Source organism: Episyrphus balteatus (genome assembly GCF_945859705.1).
Source record: "Episyrphus balteatus chromosome X unlocalized genomic scaffold, idEpiBalt1.1 SUPER_X_unloc_1, whole genome shotgun sequence".
NCBI lineage: Eukaryota > Metazoa > Arthropoda > Insecta > Diptera > Syrphidae > Episyrphus > Episyrphus balteatus.
In genome coordinates this window covers 135001-140000 of record NW_026605125.1, presented here as the reverse complement: position 1 = coordinate 140000, position 5000 = coordinate 135001, and the positions used below count along the sequence as shown (strand labels likewise).

The window sequence follows — 5000 nt, the reverse complement described above, 5'->3', positions numbered from 1 at the left end:
TGAGGTTGCTTAACACTTTTTATTTGCTTAATAATTTTATATACTCAATTCAAAATATTTTTTATATATCGATCATTTCAGCCATTTTATCAATTCAAGTAGAATGCCTCAATTGCCAAATTATATTATGACAACGATCTGCAATGTTAGAAATTTTTATATACTAACATCCTCTAAAAAATAGATAAAACGAACTTACTGTCGCTCGATATTATTTTGAGGTATATATTATATTTTAATATTATGAATTTTTACAAATCCAATAATATAACATGCGCATTTGATAAATCAAAAGCAGCTTATTTAGCATAGTATCACAACCCTCAACCATATGTAGTCCAAGCAGCACTTCAAAATTAATTAAAGTACATAACAGCATGGACTGCTATATGCGTTCAAAATGTCGATGTTCATGTGTCCTGCAGTTCACACGATGACGCACAGTTTGCTGCGTTCTTCATCGACCCATGAGCCAAGTGATCCACCGCTTAGAGTATTATTATTTTTTTATTTTATATTTAGTCAATTTTTTTTTTTAAGAAATAAAAATTTATTTCTTTTTATATTTTATGTATTTTTTTTATGTTGCGAATGTCCAATTCCAAAGAATCGTTAACTTATAAATTTCTTTTAAAGAAATCTAAGTACAACATTTTTATACATTTTTATTTTTATATATATATATCGTTACAACTTATGCTATGCGTTTTAGCCGGATAGTACCGGGATATTGTCCAAGTACGACACCTTTAGGGGTTAATTCGTCGCAACGTATACACGCCACGCCGAAGGGCGGGTTTTTACACCCAGGAGGATATTACCCCGAAGGGTACGACACCTTTGTTTTTTCGACTTTTGCTCTAGCAAGTTTGTTTATGCATATATATATTTTCATAAGCGTCACTATTTCGATGACGATGACAATTGGCTACCATTTAAATATTTTGTTCATATTTTTTTTTGAAAAAAAAAGACCGAATGCATTACTTATAGTAATACACCCAGTCTAATTTGTTTTTGTATTTTGGTTATAACGTCACTATTTAGATGACAACACCATTTGGCTACGATTTAAATATTTTGTTCATATTTTTTTTTGAAAAAAAAAGACTGAATGCATTACATATAGTAACACACCCAGTCTAATTTGTTTTTGTATATTGGCTAAAAACGTCACTATTTAGATGACGACACCATTTGGCTACCATTTAAATATTTTGTTCATATTTTTTTTTTGAAAAAAAAAGACTGAATGCATTACTTATAGTAACACACCCAGTCTATTTTGTATTTGTTTTTTTTTTATTATATATATATCGTTACAACTTATGCTATGCGTTTTAGCCGGATAGTACCGGGATATTGTCCAAGTACGACACCTTTAGGGGTTAATTCGTCGCAACGTATACACGCCACGCCGAAGGGCGGGTTTTTACACCCAGGAGGATATTACCCCGAAGGGTACGACACCTTTGTTGTTCGACTTTTGCTATAGCAAGTTTGTTTATTCATATATATATTTTCATAAGCGTCACTATTTCGATGACGATGACAATTGGCTACCGTTTAAATACTTTGTTCTTAATTTTTTTTGAAAAAAAAAGACTGAATGCATTACTTATAGTAACACACCCAGTCTAATTTGTATTTGTATTTTTACTTCTTTTGAAGTATTCTTTTTTGTATTTGTTTATATATTTATTGTATATTTTATACATTTTGTACCATAATTGTACATTTTTATTTTTATATTTTATTTTTCTTTTTTATATATATTAAATATATATAAATTTTATTTTATTGGAAAAATCACGTTAATGATCCTTCCGCAGGTTCACCTACGGAAACCTTGTTACGACTTTTACTTCCTCTAAACCATCAAGTTTGGTCAACTTCTGCGAAACAACCGTAACACGTTAGCGTCACAGTGATCACGTCCGGAGACCTCACTAAATAATTCAATCGGTAGTAGCGACGGGCGGTGTGTACAAAGGGCAGGGACTTAATCAATACGAGTTAATGACTCGCACTTACTAGGAATTCCAAGTTCATGTGAACAGTTTCAGTTCACAATCCCAAGCATGAAAGTGGTTCAGCGGTTTACCCGGACCTCTCGGTCTAGGAAATACACGTTGATACTTTCATTGTAGCGCGCGTGCAGCCCAGGACATCTAAGGGCATTCCAGACCTGTTATTGCTCAATCTCATTATTGCTAGACGCAATTTGTCCATTTAAGAAGCTAGTGTCCTTATAATGGGACAAACAAACAGGTACGACTCCACTAACATAAACACATTCAAACACAATTATATTTTACTATATTCATGAATGAAGGCTATGAAAGCTTCAACATCATAATCCTGAAAGCATCTATTTAATATATTTGAGTCTCGTTCGTTATCGGAATTAACCAGACAAATCACTCCACGAACTAAGAACGGCCATGCACCACCACCCATAGATTCGAGAAAGAGCTATCAATCTGTCTTACACGCTTATGTTCGGACCTGGTAAGTTTTCCCGTGTTGAGTCAAATTAAGCCGCAGGCTCCACTCCTGGTGGTGCCCTTCCGTCAATTCCTTTAAGTTTCAGCTTTGCAACCATACTTCCCCCGGAGCCCAAAAGCTTTGGTTTCCCGGGAAGCGACTGAGAGAGCCATAGAAGTAGCTACACCCAATTGCTAGCTGGCATCGTTTATGGTTAGAACTAGGGCGGTATCTGATCGCCTTCGAACCTCTAACTTTCGTTCTTGATTAATGAAAACATCTTTGGCAAATGCTTTCGCTTAAGTTAGTCTTACGACGGTCCAAGAATTTCACCTCTCGCGTCGTAATACTAATGCCCCCAATCTGCTTCTATTAATCATTACCTCTTGATCTAAAAACCAATGAAAGTAGATCAGAAGTCTTATTTCATTATTCCATGCACAAAATATTCAGGCATTTGGAGCCTGCTTTAAGCACTCTAATTTGTTCAAAGTAATTGTAACGGCCCACAACAGCACTCGATGAAGAGCACTGAAGCAGGTTTTAATAGGAGGAATACATAATGGTACATAAGTATCATAAATGTATAAGAACTCCACCGATAATACGCTTGCATACATAAGGTAATGTACAATCCACAATTGTAGTTGTACTACCCGTATGAAGCACAAATTCAACTACGAACGTTTTAACCGCAACAACTTTAATATACGCTATTGGAGCTGGAATTACCGCGGCTGCTGGCACCAGACTTGCCCTCCAATTGGTCCTTGTTAAAGGATTTAAAGTGTACTCATTCCAATTACAGGGCCTCGGATATGAGTCCTGTATTGTTATTTTTCGTCACTACCTCCCCGAACTGGGAGTGGGTAATTTACGCGCCTGCTGCCTTCCTTAGATGTGGTAGCCGTTTCTCAGGCTCCCTCTCCGGAATCGAACCCTGATTCCCCGTTACCCGTAGCAACCATGGTAGTCCTAGATACTACCATCAATAGTTGATAGGGCAGACATTTGAAAGATCTGTCGTCGGTACTAGACCATACGATCGGCAAATTATCTAGAGTTCAACCATTATAACGATTTCCGAAGAAATCGCTTGGTTTTAGCCTAATAAAAGCACACGTTCCAAAAGGTCCGTGTTTATATTGCATGTATTAGCTCTAGAATTACCACAGTTATCCAAGTAACTGTTAACGATCTAATAAACCATAACTGATATAATGAGCCTTTTGCGGTTTCACTTTTAATTCGTGTGTACTTAGACATGCATGGCTTAATCTTTGAGACAAGCATATAACTACTGGCAGGATCAACCAGAATAATGTTATAATATTTTATTTTTAATATTATTTGAAATTTTGAAAAATAACATCAATCTCCTCTCAATAAATCCAATGATAAAGTTTTTATTTTTTTTTTTTTTATTTATTTATATTTATACATACTTTTTGTTTTATATCCTCCCTAATAGGGATAATTATTATTTTATTTTTTTTACCAACACAATTTTTATTTGTATATATTTTTTGGTAAATTTATTTTTATTTTTATTTATTTGTATGTATTTTGTATGGGTATTTTGTATGGGTATTTTGTATTTTTACTTTTATCTGGAAAATGAGGGAAAATGCATTTCACAAAGGTTTCATATAACAACTATTTTTATTTTAACAAAGAGAACTCCTACCGTATGGTGAACTCTGATATTGTTAAATTTTAGTGTAGCACCTTTCACAAATACATATCAATGATTATTTTCAAATTTCTAATATTTTCTTTTACTTCAATATATTGAAGTGTTTTTGGAATATTTTTATAAAATAAACCATTTATTTATGATATAGAATTAATAATTCTTTTTAATAATTTTTCTTTATGAACATTTTTATGTTCAACAAATAATCCCAATTGGAAATTAATATTTATTATTTTTTTTTCGACATTACTTTACTTAAAGTATTTTTTTTTGACATCTTTGCCACAAAGCCAGTGTTCTTAGCCACAACGCCGTGGTACCACTTTTGGTGAAAACGAGGTGCGAGTCCCCGCCCAATCATAATACCACATTACCAGTAAGTTAATTCGTTGCAACTTAAAAAGCCACATCGAAAGAGGTTTACATACATGTTTCCTTAACATCAAAATATGCGCCCCCTTTGGTAGTTTGAGTTTTTTTCACAACAAAGTGGAGGTAAATAACATGACCAAACTAATAACTTCATATTTTCCTCTTTTTGGATCGAAAATGCTCGATTCCGTAAAATAGATTTGAAACATACTTGGATACATTCGGTTCGGCGAATTTTCACAAAAAAAGTTGACCCTTTTTTTGGGACTTAGTGCAATTTTTGAAAAATTTTGTATGGGAAAAAGTCAACTTTTTCCAGAAATCCGAAAAAAGGCCCAAAAACGCACTTGGTTGCGGTCGAGTTTTACTAGGGTAGGAAAAACCACTTGCAACCAAGTGTTCGACTTAGAAAAATTTTGGACATAAAATTTTTGGAAAAAAATTT

The 5000-nt window shown here is 33.8% G+C and overlaps 3 non-coding genes across 3 annotated transcripts in view; all 3 read right to left on the bottom strand.

Moving 5' to 3' along the window:
• The window catches only part of LOC129920785 (large subunit ribosomal RNA), a 4148-nt gene extending 4140 nt beyond the window's left edge, over positions 1–8 (bottom strand). The window contains exon 1 of the ribosomal RNA XR_008773340.1: positions 1–8. This exon is cut by the window's left edge and continues 4140 nt beyond it. This is a non-coding gene — a ribosomal RNA (large subunit ribosomal RNA).
• Positions 9–317: 309 nt separating this feature from the next.
• LOC129920814 (5.8S ribosomal RNA) lies at positions 318–496 on the bottom strand. The gene has a single exon (XR_008773360.1). It is a non-coding gene; the product is annotated as a 5.8S ribosomal RNA (ribosomal RNA).
• Positions 497–1815: 1319 nt separating this feature from the next.
• Positions 1816–3807, bottom strand: LOC129920866 (small subunit ribosomal RNA). The gene has a single exon (XR_008773401.1). It is a non-coding gene; the product is annotated as a small subunit ribosomal RNA (ribosomal RNA).
• Positions 3808–5000: the final 1193 nt, after the last annotated feature.